Here is a 19,889-nt window from a genome sequence, read left to right on the forward strand (position 1 = left end):
TAAAATACTCTTATAGCACTTTTATATTTACCTTAAAATTTTATATTTGTATGATATACTTTTTTTTTTTTTTACTTAATGCTTATTGTTTTTAAAAACTTATTGAAAATAGAAATTCAAGTTCATTACTTTTAGGACTACCAACAGGTCACCTGTGGATACACTCAAAATATCCATGTCTGCCCACTAAATGCTACAGGTTTTCCCTATTACTGATCTGGTCCAATTGGTACTATCTAGAGGCTATGTGGAAGAATATGGAATACAGGTATAGGACATCTGCTCAGAGGCGGTCAGAAGCTTTGTGCCCCTTGTCACAATAACCTAGATTCCTGTTGAATGTGTTGTAAATAGAGAAGCGATTCTTCAGGCCACCTGCTCTGAGCACACCCCATTTAATATTTCATATATATAGCATATATGTTGGATTTGCTTTCATATCAGTTCTATTTTGTTTAGAATTATTACAGTTTTATTTGTTTGCATATTTATATTATGTACTCTCTTTTTATGTGGTATTTTGCCTTTTAAATTTTCATTATTTTCTCATTGTTTCATTATAAAATTACTTTACTCGAATCTATAACTCTGATTACATATATTTTAATTTCCTTGATTTTAATGCATTGAACTTTGGAATATATTTCATTGGCTCCCATCTTACAGAGACTCATTCGATTTTGTGGTCTTTCACTTGCTTCATTTTTCATCATTCATTACTGTGCAATTCAGCTCACTAAACTTTCTGCAAATTCTAACCAATTATTAATCTTCATAGGCATCTTTAATTATAGAAATCACATTTTTCATCTCTGGATACTCTTTATGGTTTGTTTAAATAAATCCCATTCATTTTTATTATGTGCATATATTGAAATAGTCTACTTGTCTAGAAATACCTTGATTTGTCTGTCTTCTTATGCTGACCCTGAGACACAGCTTGTCTTTTGGCTTCCTCTGTATATCATAGATATTAAAACACGATTCTAATCAGCAATCTAGTAAAATCATAGCGTTCCCCACTTTTATTATTCTTCTCTACATGATTTTCACGCGCTGTTATCTAATGTCTAAAAATTGTTGTTTTTCACATATTTTCTGGTTAGTATAGCACAAGAGCTATTGCCACTATATGCTATCTGACATTACTACATTTGAAATCTTTCTATTTCATTTAGCTCAGAGGTATCAGTGCCTGTTTGGCAAGTCTGAGATCATGGGTTAAATACTTGGTACAAAAAAGTAAATATTTTATTTTGTTGCAAATAATTGGTAATAAGACACTGGTGTGCACTTTACTGTCTTTCTAATTCATGCAACGTATTATCAAAACATATTGAATGTTTAAACTAAAAAATAAATTACAACAAGAGACAGATTGTCATACATTCCCTATAAAATATTCCCTCTTCCTAGAAAAATATCGCATGTTCTTGAGACTTTTAATAGCACCTCCAGAAGCCCATTTTTATGCATTTTTAAAAATTATTCACCCTGACCACAATTGGTATCTTGAATTGTTTTAAACTGTTTATTTTTCATGGTCTTTTTCACATTAGGGGAGAGTCAGAAGTAACACAGTGTCAGATGTGGTGATTAAAGTAAATGAAGACACACGGTACTGACTTTATTTGAAAAAAATCTCTATAAACACATGATGGATGAGAGGATGTTCGCAATCATTATAAATCTTTAAATAAAATATTATTAGCTTAAAATTTTTATTGCAAGTAATTCTTTATAATCATTAGGTCAAATTTAAACAACCCCTCACTTAGATCATGTATTTTTCTTGGCAATTTCTATTTTATAGTAACATAATGTTAATTTTTGTTTATATTAAAATGTATTTGCAGTCGATAGTGATTATAGTCATCATGGGGAGTGGATACACATACCTACATAACACATCTCAATTATATTTCATCCCTTTCTATCCCCTCTCTCTTCTTTGCCTTCATATTTTGGTCTCCTTCCCATTTTTATTTATTTATTTATTTTTTCTTGTTTGTACTGGGTGCTCCTGACTGGGTGCTTGCAGGGCAGGCACTTATGCCGCTGAGCTAAATCTTTAGCTCCCCTTGCAATTTTTAAACAGTCTGTTGCCTATTATCTAACTTTCAGTTTGTTCTTGATTTATATTTTGGGTATCTACTATAACAAAATTTATGTGAAATTTAAGCTTGACTTTATTTCACATAATAATCTGTTGGAAAATAGTTTTTTTAGAAATTTTAAACATCCAACATGTTCTTCTATCATCTATGTGTAATAAATAATAAATATGTCTACTGAAACCACGTGATACACAAAAATATACTTAAAATGCTTACATAAACTAGGCGAAGTGTTGCATGCCTCTAATCTCAGATATTGAAGAGGCTGAAGAGAGGCTGAGTTTGGAACATCAGGTTGGGAATTTTAGCAATAATTTAATAAAGATATGAAGCAAAAAAAAGCATTTTGAATTGAATGTCAGCTGCCATCAATTTTAGTTTGATCAAATAGTTTGGTCTTCGTGATATTCCTCTAAGAGGTTAATAAGGTTTAACTCTTGTGAGCACAAAGCATATCTAAGATCAATCAGGCCAATGAAATGTGGACAGAAAATTCATAAAATTTTAACCAGGAATTTTAAAAGTAACATATACTTGTCTTGTCTTTCTCCTTTACAATCATTAGTTCATTATTTATGGAAGTACTCTATTAGAGTAAACTCCAAAATGCAGATAAGGTGGAGCTGATTGCGTGTAAGGAAGATGTGTATTCAATTCAGAGGAAATAAACTTCATTTTGTAAGCCATTTTTATCTGGCATTAATGTGATAGAATCAAATCTATCCTAACTGACACATTATGCAAATTTAATCAGCCTAATAAGTTCTTCAGTCTCAGATTCATCGATTGTAAATCTTAAATGCTCTATACAAAATCTTTGGATATCTATGACATAAAATATTATTTGACAATTTGTTCATTTACAGATTCAAGAATAGTTATTAATTATTGATGTTGCATAAGTATGAAAAATCCTAGGACATAGTTGGTATTTAATTTTAGCATTTTAATATATGCTGATAAATTTATGAACACAGGAGTTTAATTTTAAAATATCTTGCAGTTTAACGTACTGTAATTTCCACCTTGTAAGTGCCTTATGTTTTTAAAGCAAATTTTTCCTCTGAAAATTTTGAAGTAAATACCTATCATTACTCAGATATAAAATGCATGGAATGCTTACATATCATTACACCTGTTTTGTTTACCTTCTTTATTTATGAAATTCTTCTGTGACCCTGTAAAAACTGAAAATTTTATTTTAAAAGGATTATTCTGATGTTTATTACTGTATTATAAATATTTGTAAAATAAACTCAAATTTTATTATTTTCTGAAAAGACATAAAATTTTATTTACTTTAATCCTCCAATACAGTTTATAACCTACAACAAAATTATGCTTTTTTTAAAAAAATGCTTCTTTTGTATTTATTTCATTCCAATCTTTTATGTAAAAGACAGCAATGATCCTTTCAGCAAACTTACTATATTCCAAGCCATCATATTATCTAACTCTAACAACAGCAGCAACAACAGAAAAAACCACTTAAGGAATGAAAATGGCCTATATAGTACAAATATGAATAGAAGTTGTGGTGAGACATTTATTTGATTGCCTCATTCTTTCTTTGTACCTGCATAGTCTTTTGTTGAACAATAATTTGTTTTTGACAAATCCATCTGAATCTAGAGACAAAAAGTGTGTCCTTCCATTTTTCTATTCCATTATGTTTATTCGGATGTGTGTGCCTGTTTCTGTGTGTATCTGTGTATCTTCTAGTAAGTCACAATGCAGTAAAAAGGATTTGGGTTGTAATTGTTGTATGGGCACAAATAAAAAGCTCTTTATAGCAATGATCTTTTGAGAATATCTTGCAAAACACTGGCAAATTTACCACAACTTATCTTGGAGCATTTAACATGCAGATAAGCATTTGACTTTCCAGTGATGTTAAACAACGATCTTTTTCTTAAATCACTGGAGTTGCATATCATTTGACTGACAGAAAATCTTTAGAATGTGCACTGCCTGGATGTTCCTTAACACTCACAGCCTTCAAGCAATGACAAAGGTGTTTCTTAAAAGAGATAGTGCTTGTTTACTACTGACCAAAGTCAATCTCTCTCATGTAGGGAAATTTCTCTTTAAGAAATATACCTCTGTCCAGACAGGTGTGAATTTAGCTAACCTTAGACTTACTTACAAAAAGTTTGATATGTGAACTCTAACAAGTCATTCAAAAGCTATATCCTTGCAGTTTGGCCCTGATTAAAACTATTTATTTCATCCATACTTATCAACCATTGAAAAGGAAAAAAATATGTCAATAGCTACAAGGAATATTTCCCATAATGATGTTAATTTTACTTCAGAGTAAGTTCATAATTTCTTGTCTTGTTTTAAAATTTTGCAACTGCGTCTACAGAGATAATCATGTTCTTTTTGTGTTTAACTTTGTTGATACGACATATGATATTTATTGATGTGCATATGTTGAAACATACCTGTTTCCTTGGAATCTTGCCTGGTCATGCTAGATAATCCTTTTCAAGATGTGATACATTTTGTTTGCCAGTATCATATTAAGGATTATTGTGTATATGTTCACTAGGGAGATTGGCATATAGTTCTCTTTTTTCAACTGGGTCATTCTCTAGTGTTGACATCAAGGTAACAATTACATCCAGGAACGATTTCTGGAGTATTACTTCCCTTTAAATTTCATTAAAGTGTTTCAGCAGTAAAAGCATTGAATCTTCTCTAAATTCCTTATAGAATTTAATGGTGAATTCATCAGGATCTTGGATTTTATATCATGCCAAGTTATTTTATTACATCATCAATTTCATTGACTGACAATGATTATTTAAATTTTTATAACTTCTTGATTCTGTTTTAGCAATATATATATATATATATATATATATATATATATATATATATGAATCTAGCCATTTCCTCTATGTTTCCATCCTAATAGAGAACAGATTACTGAAGAAGATATTGATTATTTTCTGGATATTGCAGAAAAATCATTTGACATGGTCCACCAGTCATTCATGATAAAATCTCTGCAGAAAACTGAAATAGGTAGTCTTTACCTCCATCTGATAAAGACCATCTATGAAAAATGAAAAGTCTACATCATACTAATTGGTAAAAAAGTGAAAGCTTTCAATCTAAAATCAGAAATAGGGAAAGCATATCCACTATCACCATTCCTATTCAATATTATTCTGGAAATATTAGCCAGAGCAACTGAAGATGAAAAAGTCAAAACAAATAATGATGTAAAAGGAATAAGTTAAATAATCATTATTTTCAGATGACATTATACTCCACATAGAAGGCCCATAAAATCCCACCAAAACACTTCTATATTTAATCATCAAATCAGTAATATAATAGGATACAAAAACAACTAAAAAATCAATAGCATTTTTGTATAAACAAAAAACAATCAGAAACAAATTTGCAAACCACACTTTTCATAATAGCATTGAAAAAATGAGGTTCTCAGGAATCAATATGAAAAAGAAAATTAATGATCTATATTGAAAACTACAGTCTTTGATAAAGGATATTGAACAAGATATTAAAAAATGGAAAAACATTCTTTGTTCATGGGTAGGAATAAACAACACAATGAAAATTATCATACTCGACATACATCCTTGTTTATTACTGTACACTAAAATTGAAATGGATCGAAGATCTAAGTATTGAAAGAGGATCACTAACTGGAAGAGACAATAGGCAGGAATCTGGAAGACATATGTGCAGAAAAAGACTTCATGAATAAATACTTCATTCCACAGGAAATACTACAAAGGATTAGTAACTGGGATCTCTTCTTATTAAAAAAAGCTTATGTGCAACTAAACAAATTACCAGACTGCAAAGAAAAGACAAAAAGTGGAAAACAATTTAGTCAGTTGTCCTCAGAAAAAGGACTTCTATCAAGAATATAAAAATAATTGAAATAAATCAGATTCCCAAAATTCAAAGATCTAGTTAAAAATGAATGTGTGAGATGAACATATACTTCTCAGTGGAAGAAATACAAATGGCAAATAAATATATGCAAAAATGCTCACAACACTGGTCATTATTGATATGCAAATTAAAATGACACTGAGACTCCATCTCATCCCAGAAAATGGCTATTATCAAGAAATCAATCAATAACAAAAAGGAATTCTTCTGCACTGTTGGCGGGAGTGTAGACTATACAACTACTGTCGAAATCAGTGTTCCTCAAAACTCTAGTACTACAGATCCTGTTTGACCTAGCATTCCCCTTCTAGCTATCTTCCCTAAAGAATTAAAAATATCATTTTACAGCAATATATGCACATCCATGTTTGTAGCAGGAGAGTTTGTAATAGCTAAGTCCCAAAAACAACCCAAAGTCCCATCAACCAACAAATTTCATAAAAACTGTTTTTTTTTTTTTTTTTTTTTTTTTTTTTTTTTTTAATAGAGTGAAGTACTACTCAGTGTAAAGGAAGGATAAGTGTGAGACATTTCTAGTTAAATAGTTGCACTTTGGACAACATTTCAGTTATATAAATCAGACATACATATATAAACACCATATTGTCTCGCTAGTGTGAGAAACTGGAAGAGTAAATAAGGACCAAATTGTACTATAAATATTGTTAAATAGGAATTTTTTAGAGAAAGAAGAACTAGAGAGGGGAAGGGGAAAAAAAAGAAAGAGGGGAAAAAGAGGTAAAATAAGTCTTGGCAAACAGGGAGAGAAAGAGGGGTTAAAGGGAAGAGAAAAGATTGCAAAAACAAAAGTAAAAACATGCCATGATTCAGCCAATGAGGTACTGAAAAGGGGCAATGGGAGATTAACAAAAACCTAATGCATATTAAAAAGAAAGCTAAGACTAGGTGGGATGTCTCCGCTTCAATAGTAAGACAGTAAAAATCCAACATAGTATGCATCTTTTTTATCCAGAGCAAAAAGAGAGGGCCTGTTGTCTTAATTTGCATATAATGGGGTCAAAAGTGCAAGGTGTCAGGGTTTAACTGAGAAGGCTGAAAGTGGAACGTCTCAGAGCTACCTGTGCTGTAGGCAACGTGGAGGAAAACTAAGGACAGACACTTGCTGGACTGACCTCGCTATAGCCCCAAGGAGTTCGCATACCTGCAGTTCTGCAGCAGCTCAGCCACTACTGACATTTCCCCTGTGTCTGTTTCTTAGTTGCAAGTGATGGGATTGGAGTAAGAGAAGCTGCATTGGAGGACTTTGCAGAATTTTTTTTTTTTTATTCAGAAATATTTCTCTCTGTGTGTTTCTGTCTTTCTCTGTGTCTCTGTGTTTTTTTCTCTGCATCTCTATCTGTGTCTGTCTCTGTCTTTGTCTCTCTGTGTCTGTGTCTGTGTGTCTGTGTGTCTGTCTCTCTCTCTCTCTCTCTCTCTCTCTCTCTCTCTCTCTCTCTCATCCAGGTGTCTGTGATGAAGCTGTTTTGTAAAGTTTTTTTTTTTTTTTTTTGTTTTTTTTTTTTTTGTCTCGAACACTTTTTACACTGAATGGAATTACCCATTTAGGCAAAAATTCCCAGTCCAACGATTTCAGGTCCGTGAGTTGAGCAACTTAACGGTATACACCCTGTTAACCTGTAACACTAGTCAGTTACCGGTGTAACTGGAAACTGTCAGAAGGTGTCAGTGATTTTAATTTCATTTTATAGTTAGCTTATTATAACATTGATTTTTACAACATGTTGTTACATTTTTCTGCTAGATGTCTAAGACCAAGTTAATTTGAGATGTGCATTAATTAAAATGAGCTTTTGTTATCTATCAGGTTCAGTTATATCTCCTCAAGTTTTACTTTTGAACCATGTACAGCGCCTCTTAGTTCTTCTGTCAGTGTCGAAGGTCTGGAAGAACCATTCCCTGACCAGACTGCTTTTTGAAAAGCTTGGGACAATTTTTTTTTTTTTTTTTTCTTTTTTGAGACTCTTGTACCTCTTTGGCAAAGAAACAGCCTGGAACTTTCTAAGTGTTTAGGAAGTAAAAACTCTATGTTAGGGAATTCATTACATATTCAATGTTATTAAACTCATTTTTGTTATTTTGTTCATTATTTAAAGCAATGGGAATGAATTCATTTCATAAACATCAATAATATTAGCTAATAACTTAGCTTTTGTCTTCCAATTCAGTTTAGTATTATTGTTTTAATTAACATGCTTTTGTACAGAGAGGCAGACTTTGAACATTTCAGTTGAGGGAACTCTTCAAAGCCAAACTCTTACGAGTATGTGTCTCTGTAAATAACTGATTTGTACCGTGTTCATATCTGAGGTTTCCTTTAGGGATACTATACACCATTGATCTTTGTCTGTGGCTTAACAGTATCCTTGACCACGAAGCCAGGGACTCTCTGAGTTATGGAATGCCACAGCACAAATTTTCCTTATGTCTGAGGTCCTCATGGACCTTGGAGGTCTAGAGGAAAAATTTTGGTTGTTCTCTTAACCCATTAATCTTTGTAGTTTTTTTTCTACAAACATTGTTTGTTGAATATCCAGAAGAAAGGTTAATGACATTACACTGTAATGGGAGCAATGAAATTAATTACTAAAAATTTTATCTGAATATCAAGCTTCGTAAAAATATAAAGTATAGCAGGAGAACTGTTATTTTTTACCAACTATGGATGTTCTAGTAGTTGAATCCCTGCAGAATGTTAACAGACAATAGTGATACAGTTTTAGAGAGAAAGGTTGAAATAAAAATCTATATATAATAGTTTAGCATAATAATCATGTTTACATTTTTGTAACAGACTTAAATCTCTATCTTAAAATAGCACTTTCAGTCAATTTTCTCTGTCTAGTATGTAAAAAGCTGTCACCTAACTTGTACTTTTGTGGGGTGTCATTGAAGTGTGTAACATTTTTTTTGGGTGGCTTGATAACTAAATATCTATAAACTGTAGTAGCACATACATAGCATATATATCATGAGTGAATTTATTAAAAATATTATTTGACTGGTGACCTCCTGTTGGCTTGACATGAACCTCTTATTATAAGTATCTAGAGCATGAGAGTAAAACAGATATCTGAATCTGAAAGAAAAAGCTTATCATCATAAACAGTCTTAGTTTTACATTTTGGAAGACCTGCACATTTGGAAGCATCAATACATTTAATACAACATGAGAATGATTGTTTAGCAACAATCAATTGTCATAGACAGGTGAAAACATTTGCTTTCTTACTTAGTTTTTTACCCGGCATCTTTCAATCAGAAAAAAAAAAACTGATTGACTTTTTTAGAAAACTTAAACTTTGATGATGAGCAATGTGTACCTATCACAATAATATACTTTGAACAACACTTTTTGGGTGTCACCCATAAGGATGGGGAGATCACTGGGGCCTGTCATTAATGAACAAGAACCAGATATTGTTTTTAGGCAGTTGATTTTTATGTGTCAATCGGAGTTCTGTCCAACAATTTCTCCTCACCATAAGGATATTTGTTTAGTTATCTTAACAATTTTAATGGCTTGAGTCTGGGAACCAGCACCATGTATGGGCCACCACCACACTGGAACAGACAGACCCTACCACCTTCAGGAGGGGGACTGGAAAGTAAGAGGTACCAATCTTCCCTCCATCCTTTCCCCACCTCACTGGAATCTGTGGGTTTATATGGAGAAAGACAGGCTGTGAGGGTAGCTATGGGGGTGAAATGCAATTGGACGCCTGTGGTGCTTGGTGTTTCACTGACATTGCTGGTCTATGACAGTGGTCTGATCCTAGATTCAGAGTACAGTGGTACGCAGTGTGACATCTAGGGGTGTATCCTTCTGAGAGTTTCAGCCATTGTTGAATCCCTGTGGTCGTGTGTTGAAGTCCTATTTCATTTCCATTGTTTTATTCTCTTTTATTTTGTTTAATACTTAAATCCGATGGCAAGAGCTATTCAAAGATAGCAAGATATATTATAGTAGCAATTTAGGATTTGCTGTTGGTTCATTTTGAATAGCATCAGTGTAATTTCTGTCCTAAAGATCCCTGTCTTATCAAGCAATTGAGATAAATAAGTTTCATTCTATTTCTCCTGATCTGGGTGAGTGAAAACTAACATTATTGTTCTTTTCAAACACAATTCATTAAAGGGTCATAGCCAAGTTAGAGAAAAAAATCACTATTATTATTATCCTTGTTATCATTTGGATTTATGCTATAAGACAATGTAATATTTCTGATTTTGATATTAGAAATTAAATGTGGTTGATGTAAAATAGGTGTTTAGTGTTGAGTGTGTGTGCTTGCATATGTGCTATGTATTTGTTTTGGTCTTTGCTAAGCCAGTGATTAATGGTTTTCTGGAAGTGAAGGTGACATCAAAGCTCATGTTCATTTCTCAAATTAATTTTTGTTCTGGTCATTGTTAAGTATTTCCTAGATTGCTTTCCAGCAACCACAAATATGATTTGCTTTTTGTTGTCATGTAATTTTCTTTCTCTTCCTTTATAAAATCATCTGTTTTGCAGTTACTCTTGTGCAACTATTAGCAAAGGGAAATTTCTTAGAAGTAGAAATCTAAAGACCTAAATTTTATTAAACTGCATTATTTTGATACCTGGACATGCACATTAATCCCTTCTGCAATTTTCTCACCATTATATGATTTGGAAACTAAAATTTAGGTTTTCAGCTTGCAGTAGGTATAAGTACTAACTGAGTATAGGGGAGAAAGGGCTGGATAGATATTCTTGCCTTATTCCAGTGGTATATGTAATTGTTGTCAATACTTGAATGAGTCAAACAGAAATTCAAATTGTGTTCATTTTATAATAGTCTTCGTTTATCTCTTCTTTATTTATTTCTACTCTACCTTTGCCTTTTAGAACAGAAAATGTATTTCAGGAAATGCCTGTCTAGTTATATAACAGACTTTGAGCCAATAGCTCCTCTTCATTGCTGATTTTCTAATTAAACATCATGAAATAAGAAAATAGAACTGAGGAAAGTCATAACCATAGGTTAAGCTTTCCAAATTAATAGCATCAGAAATTTCAAGTTGAAATTGTGCTTTTCTGGTTAATAATTTTATCCTTTAGCAAGACAAAAGAAATTTTATCCTTTAGCAAGACTAAAGTATATATATATATATATATATATATATATATATATATATATATCTTTAGTTTGATGTGATTCATTTGTTTTAAAAAATTCTGCAGTGAAAATTTTCTTGGTCTGAATTTACTGAGCCAAATATAGGCCCATTTGATTGTTCTCCTGAGAAAATTAATCATTTGGGTTTTTTTCTTTTTTTGTGGTTGGTGGATGTGTGTGTGTGTGTGTGTGTGTGTGTGTGTGTATAAAAACATTAACTGCCTTAATCCAACTCAAAAACGATAAAAAATTAATCTGTGAAAAAGATTTTCCCAGGAAGTATTGCAATTTATGGATTCAAAAATGACAGAGTCATATTCTGAATCATTTTTTTTCTTGTAGTCTTATTACATTTTACACTTAGATGGCAAGTTCTAAAAATTAGAATAGAATTGGAAAACAGGTGAAATAAAAGAATCAAAATACATGAAGCTATCAGAAAACATTAAAGATATAGTCAGGTCACGTGTTTACATCCAACCTTTGCATTTTCACGTGGGAAAACTTTCTGTGAGGTTGAGCATCTTTCATGAGGTCAAACAACAAGTAGAAATGGACATCTTGCCTATATTCTGACCTCCCTCTTGTAACAATAAATCCTGCTGCTTTAGTACCAAATACTCACTTTTAGATACAAAAGTAAAATATTCTTTTCTGGTTCAATGTTACTATTGGTATGGAGACTTCTAAAGCTAAAGAGAACCCAAAGACTGGAAAGTGTCTAAAATTGGTCTACCTGTAAATGTCATCTAATAGAATGTTACTATTCTTCACATCGAACATGAACACTCTGTCTTAGGCCCTTTCCTAAGAAGTGTAAACATACTTGGTAAACACACTGTGTAGATGTGTTTGCAGTCTTTAGGATAAGACTTCTACAGAATAATTAACTAAAAATAAACGAGGAGTTGCAATACAGTTCAAGATTTCTTCAGTTAGAAAACTTGTATAGGAAAAATAAGAAACAAATAATAAAATAACAAATAAATATTCATATTCCAGACTACTACAAGAGGCTCTTAAAAATCAGATCAGCACAGATTCCTAACCTGAAACTGACCTATCAATTTTATGTTTTCATGTCTTGATTAAATAAAATATAATTTGAAAACCAGAATAAATGTAATGTGTCTCAATAATCAAGAATTTTTATGTTTTGTTAAAATATATTTAAAAATTTTAATCAATACTTAACAGTTGGTTATATTTATAAGATACTGTGTCATTTCTGTAAGTGTATTCATTCTGTAGTGCTCTGACGCTGGTTACTGGCATATTAATAATTTCAGACATTTTCCATTTTTGTTTACTTTCTAATTTTTAAAATATTTTTGCCAAATGTTGACTTATGAGTTGAAGTTATTCAAAAGATATGTAGCATGTTGTCTGTTTCATTGTTTTAGCAATTTTCTTCGTGAACTAACCACTTAGGCAATAATTGAAATAATATCACCTTGGTATTTTACAAGCATTCGTAAACTGAATTAGACCTTTGAAATACCTATTCTCAAAGTGCTTGTGTATTTATATTTGTATCATTTATGCAGAGGTTATCAGAAAGTTAGGAGACAAATTCTAGAATTTAAGCAACATTATATTCAAGAAATAAATACCAAGTATCTACAAAAGCTAGTTAATTGCTGTATGGATGTAAATTTATATATGTGTGTATATATATATGTGTGTGTGTGTGTGTGTGTGCATATGCAAACATACATGTATATATGTTTATAAATACACTTGTATATGTAGTTATTTATGTTTTTATCCAAATATAAAAGGTGTGTAGATAAAAGATATATAAAATATGTGCCTGCTTATGTGTATGTATCAAAGGAAGGGATTTATTGGAAAGATACAGCTCTTTCATAACATTAAAAAGAAATATCCATAAAAATTGCTCTTAAGTTTTCTGATTGACTGATACATTTCTGAGAACCACAAGTAATCATCTAGGCAATCTCGTTCAAAAAATATCTAATTTGAAAATACATGCTCCCTATTAAATTTGTAATCTGCTGAAATCATCCTTCTGAATCCTGCAGCCACAATACCTTTTTTTTTTCTTTTTTCTTCCTTCTAATTTTATATTTTTTTTTAATTTCAGACAAAAAAATGAGTATCTGTGGGTATACAATAAGAAACACTTACTGATAACTCATGTATGACCAGTTAATAATTGGCAGTCTTTTCTACAGAGGGTCTCTCTACCCTTTCGTAGTTGTGTAAGATATAACCATGCCACTTACTCCTTTGATGCCAATTTCCAATTCATGTTTTCTTTCTCATACCCTGTCCATATGCATAAATATTCAGCCATAACTCGTTGATTGGTCTGTCTCCAGACCTCTTCGCCATCCTGTCTACCAGGAAATTTGCTTGCCAGATATATGGTACTTAAATTTCTATCCACTAGGCATTTTTCTAGTATCCATCAAGATTATCTCTAATTGGGATGTATTTCTACAGCTCTCTAATTTCATATGATGCCAGTATTTGCATTGAACTATTTTTAATCAGGGCTACAAATTTTCTTCTTGAGATGGGAGAAGAGTGGGATTGACTATAACAAATTCCTAATAGATCCAGGATCATGAAAACTCTCCTTTCTCAGTGTTTCCAATGATTTTGCTATCCACATCCAGCAAATGTGGCAGACAGAAAAGGCAATGGTGCAGAGAACATTGTGTGGAAATGTTACAGGAGTCAAAGGTAACATCCACAGTTAACATCTGTATCTTGCTGAACAATTATAGAGTTTTCTTTAATGTTAAGGAAAGTTAGCAAAGGGAGAGAAAATTTGTGATCAGAAGACAGTTTTGGTAAACAATTTTTGTAGGCAATTCACCAAAATTTGGTAAACAATTCAGTAATCTACTTTCCTGAGAACAAAGAATGTATCACTGAGAGATATAAGCAATATTATATAATCACTGAACTGAATGTGAGGTTGAGAGTTTCAGTACAACAGAGTCCTTTCTTGGAAGTTTGACTGTGTCATCCATGATTTAGTGACCAGTTTATATATAATAAAGAAAAAAACCTCAGGAATCAGTCATTTTTTCTGAATTATAAATGAATGAATATAGCTTTTTAAAATATTTTTCTAATCGAAAATAAAAGAGAATTACAGAAAGTATAAATAAATCAGTCTATAGAATAAAATAAAAGTATATTAGAAATTCATATCTTTAATTCATGTAAGTATAAACCTATAAATAAAAGCACATTGATTCAAAATCATAAAATTTAAAGGAATCAAACTATCAGAAGAAAGTATAGAACAAAGAAATATTAAATAAGGGTGATATACAAAGACGTATAATTAAATATTTCAGTCATTTAAAAACGGAACAAATTATATTAAATATTTATTAATCCATAAGCTAACATTTAAAATAAAATGTTTTAAGAATGGAATTCACGTACATCTAAAAAGTAACTATGGATTGTACTGCATTTTAGAAATGAATTTGAAAATCCAAGTAATTTCCTAACAATTATCACTTCATCAAGTTTTAGGTTTAGTTACAGAAAATTCACACGTACACATATATAGAAATAATGTCCAAGAACAGCTTTGTGTTGAATTACAACTTTATTTGACTATCCTAGCCCTTGTGAATGGGTAACACGAAATAATAAATGACAAAAGTAATGTATCATAAACATTAGAGTGTCAATTTTTCAGATGAACATAAAATTATTGAGGCAAAATATATGTGTTTTAATGAACAACATTCATGTATACAGTGTAGTAATCTTTGCTAGCAATAAAAAACTGAAAAAAAATCAATAGAAAAAATATAAAACTGAAATGTAGCATGGCTTAACTTTTAAAATAATTAGAAAAGTGAACATGACAAATATATTTAACATTGTTTATCTCTTAATATAAGAAAATAAAACTTGGCAACAGACAATCCCATATTTTTTTTACAGTAAAGAAATGACTGATACTTAAGAGACTGTGCCATTTATCATGTTTGGAAAGCTCGATAGTAAAAGTGCATGTTTTTCAAAATCATCATGGACACCACAAATAAAACTGAATATATGACAGTTTGACTTTTAAAGATAGGAAACTCGGTCTGATATCTAACTTCCTGACAGTGCTAAATATTCAGGAAGATGATCAAAGAAACTGAGTGACCCAGAGATTGTATATCAAATGAAATCTCCATATGACAAGCCATTTTTAAAATGAAAGATATTGGGTACATTATTATAATGAATTATTATTAATGAAACCATTAGAGTGTCAATGAGTAATAATCAAAACATGTATTTAAATGCAAGTATAAAACTTCACAAAAACTGAAACGCTTTAGGGTAGTGAGATTAGGTACAAATGAGATTTAGCAAGTGGTGTAAGTGCCTGTCTGGCAAGCACAAGGTGGTGAGTTCAATCCCAGTACCAAAAATAAATAAATAAAAATAGAAAATGCATGTACCTTAAACAGTTTGTATTTGAAGAGAACAATGAGGGTAGCGGGGAGGAAAAAGCTTACTGATTGCCATATTTATAACTGATCGTATTGAAGGCTTATGTAATCCCAGTTGACCGGAGCTACAGATTTCCCGTTGAGTCATTTGCATCAAAATTAAAGGCTTTGAAATAGCTACTTATATGCTTATGTGAATCTAACTGATACATACAAACATCAAATTGTACCTGAAAATGAAATACTGTGCGATGTAAATGTATTGTTCCTATTAGGTTTAACATATGGATCTCCTAAATTATTTTTCATTTCTTTATAGTGAAATTTCTAAAATTCTTTCTAGTTTTTGGCTGTACTGCATAGTATTTGTATTGCTGATCATGCTCACATGCAGCATTGCACCAAGGAAATCCTCACTCTTATGTCAATGTAATTTAGTGCCCACTGATTAACCTTCCCTTGTCAGTCACACTTTCTGTGACATCTGGAAACCATCATTTTTCTCTCAGTGGCTCACAGATTAGCCTTTTAAAATTCCACTTATGAGAAAGATAAATTTTGGACCCCATCTGGTACTGAAGCCATTTGTTTTAACAGCACTTTTACAAGCACTAGAGTGGGATCAGACAGATGACCCATGTCAGATTCCATCAAGTGGTCAGGTGAGCAAATGTCTAAAAAGGACTCCCTCCGAACCGCCTTCTCAAAGTTTGGGGGAATCCTCTTCCTTCTTTTATGTCTTGGCCAGTCCATGTCCATTACCAAAGTTTTATTTCATACAGAGATTTTAAAGTATATGAAACTTGCATCTGGGCTAAAGCAGTATTTCCTAAGGTAGTCAAGTGTTTAAGTCTTTTTTCCTGACACCTGGTAATCTCAAGGCAAAGACTGGAAACTAAATGACATGTAATGGATTTTTGGCTACCATTAATCATTTACTCCTGATATAGCTCCTATAGTACACTGCAAACTGAAAATAAAAAAAAAAAAATTAGGCTGAAATTAGAACTTACACTATCAATGGTCCTGCACTTACAATGATTAACTTTACTATTTCACATCTTTGCAAAACTGCAATAACTATGCAAGTGCAATAAAATCCATGCTTTGGAATTGTAATTTTATAATTCTGTAGTATTTATGTTCAGCTTGATAATGTGTTTCTACTTCCACCCCTTCAGCCAGCACAGATCCCAGCCACACACACACACACACATACACACCTCATTATGATTATAAAAATCTCATATTCTAGAATAATGGGTTGTTTAGCAATAATGTTCAGCAGGTTAGGTATATTTAATATATTTTCCACTTACAACATTTTAAACATGTGTTTAGTACATTGAATATAATCAGTGGAAGAACATTCCAGGAAATATTTTATGTATTGAATTAATGCAGAGGTAAAAGAAATTAAGATAAATGACACTATTTTGAAATATTGAGTGTAGATTAAAAATTCTTAAACTAAATTAAGGAGATGAAAATTCTACTTTAATTTGAGTTTTATGCATTGAATCGTCACACTGTACTCCATAAATAGATACAGAAACAACATTTACCAAAAATTAAAAATTGGTAGCAGAACAAATGTAGAAGATTAAACAGAATATAAAATTAATTGTATTTTCACTCATGCTGTAAATAAATAAATTGTCTAAATACAGAGGGAATTATGGATCAGAGGGAAAATTGTACAAGCTTAAATGCTAAGCTTCATAACTGGACTGGAGTAAGGACTGGAGAAAACATGACATTCTGCATTGTTCTCTTTACGAGGTGAACAATACTAAGCAGGAAATAAAAGAGTAGAATACCCAGGAGCTGGAAAGCCCAAAACTGCTGAGTAGAATCCTCTGCTGATGCAAAGTGATTATTACTCTTTATTTATTTATTTTATATTTTGATGCCAGGGAGCGATCTCACTACCACATGTTGCAAGGCAGGTGCTTATGACTGCAAAACTAAATCCCTGGCCGCTTCCAAAGTCATTTTTGAAGCATGTGAGACATTCTTTGAGACTTTTGACTCTTTGAGGTAAATGATCTATATTTTTGTAATAACTACAATGGCGTTTCTAAGCCATTTAAAATTGGATAATGTCTCAAATGTCATGAAACATATCAATGAGCTGATTTGCTAGGTTTATAAACACTAGGAATTTCTCCCCCTGCCCTCTTTCTCTCACTCTCTGTCTCTCTCTTCATCTATGCATGTGTCTGCCCATGTTTCATTATGTGTTTATCCTGGTATACCAGGTTACTTGACACTTAGTGCTTTTTAACGAACATATATTCATCTCTCACAGCTCTGCCTTCTGAAGAATCCATGATCAAGTCATTGCCAGGTGCAGCTGTTCGGTGAGAGCTGTAGTCCCTTGAAGGAAGGAATCTTGTGTTTTTAATGGCAGAAAATGTAAGGGCAAGCTGAACTGAACAGGATGTGAAAACTCATTTTTAAAGAATTTGTTCTCATTCATGAAGAAATGTGTCTCATGAACTTATCAAGTGTTAAATGCTACTTATTTAAATCTTGTCACATTTCTAATATCTAGATTGTAAAGAGAAATAATACCATAAAGTATACACTTACATACATATGTGTATGCTATGTATGTATACAACTATACATACACACATCATGCATAGGGGAAAAATTAAGGATTGCTTGTATATTAAAATGAGATACAGCTTTGGACTCTATATACAAAATTGTATTTCTATCTACATATTTTATGCATATTAATATTGGTTTCCAATTTGATAGTGATTGACACAAGAACTCACCTTTTCTGTGTAAGTGTAGTAAGTGACCGTGTCCTTTACCACCTCAGATTCATTCTTACTAATAGATACCAACATTACCAAAAAGAAGGATAATTCCCTCACTCTGCAGATTGACTTAAGTTCAATAAATAAGTTTAAATAAGTTTAAATAAAACTCAATAAGTTTAAATAAAAACACTGATAAAGATGCTTAAAGCATAGTTAGCATTCAGTCTCTATTTTCAGACTTAGAGCAGTATGATTTGACGCCAATAGCACCTAACTGCTGCTTTAATATTATTTGATCTTCTGTTAGCCTTTAGGTCAAATATTCCTTGTGCTCAGATGAGGGGATTTTGGAAAGCCCATCATGGTGGTGCCATGCTCATCCATGAATTAAGCAACTGCTGAGTTAATAGCTGAATATGCTGTTAAAAGGGGGTCCAGTAGGAGGAAGGGGGTGGAAGGGAGGATGTGTCCTCACTCTGGTTCCTTCTCTCTCTGCTTCCTTACTGTCCAACACCACATCTTTCCATGATTGAAACCAGTTAAGAATGTGTTAAAACCTTTGAAATCTTAACCTAAAATAAATCTTTTCCAATTTAAGTGTTCTATGTTGACTATTTGGTTTCACCATTGAAAAAGTGACAGATACAACTTGTTTCCATTATAATAATACTAATTTCCTTGACCTGTCTTCTATAATCTAAGATTTCCTGCTACTTAGTGGCAACTAACCAAATAATAATTCATCAGAATAATGTGTGACAGTGGAAAATGTCACATCATGTCCTCTTTTATGCCCACTTCCTATAAAAAGCATTGCTTTAATTTCACTGTGTTCAACCAGGTGTAGAAATATGAGTAATTATTTTAGCAGCTTTGGCCTTGCCTCTTCATTCTGTCACTTTTTTTTTGTTTCAATCATTTGACCCAGTGGCTGCTGTCAGCTTAGAGTATCTGAGAGGTTCCCCATCATGAAATGACTCCCTAGAATCCAAAACTAAACTGCTGTCTGCTGGATGGACTATGAAAACTTTACGTTTTTGACAGGGTACAATTAATACACCTTCTGCAAACCAAGCATATGTCTTACTGCCTTAGAATACGTATTAGCTAAATGACAAGACAAATAAAACTAGTGCAATCTCAACTGATTAACAATATAGTTAATGAATTTGAACATAAAATCATTTTTATCTATAATAATAACTTGACCTGCAATATCTGGAAAGAATAATGTACAATAATGTTTAATGCAGAAAGGGTATGGTGAAACTCCCAGCAATAGATACCCATATGAATGAACAAGAATTTAAAATCAATAATTATAATCCAATAGTTCCCTACATTATTCATAATTTTCCAGAAAAAAATCAATCAAATATGGAAAAAATGAGGGTAGAGAAATAGAGTAGATAATAGATCAGATATATTAGGAAGATAGATAAATACATG

The 19,889-nt window shown here is 32.0% G+C and overlaps 1 non-coding gene across 1 annotated transcript; it reads right to left on the reverse strand.

The window, feature by feature from the left end:
• Positions 1-266: 266 nt before the first annotated feature.
• Positions 267-393, reverse strand: LOC111755218 (small nucleolar RNA SNORA11). Its single transcript, XR_002789789.1, has one exon. It is a non-coding gene; the product is annotated as a small nucleolar RNA SNORA11 (small nucleolar RNA).
• Between the last annotated feature and the right edge of the window lie 19,496 nt (positions 394-19,889).

The sequence above is a fragment of the Cavia porcellus genome, unplaced genomic scaffold, assembly GCF_034190915.1.
Source record: "Cavia porcellus strain 051 isolate PalLab524CR breed Dunkin Hartley unplaced genomic scaffold, mCavPor4.1 scaffold_17, whole genome shotgun sequence".
Classification (NCBI taxonomy): domain Eukaryota; kingdom Metazoa; phylum Chordata; class Mammalia; order Rodentia; family Caviidae; genus Cavia; species Cavia porcellus.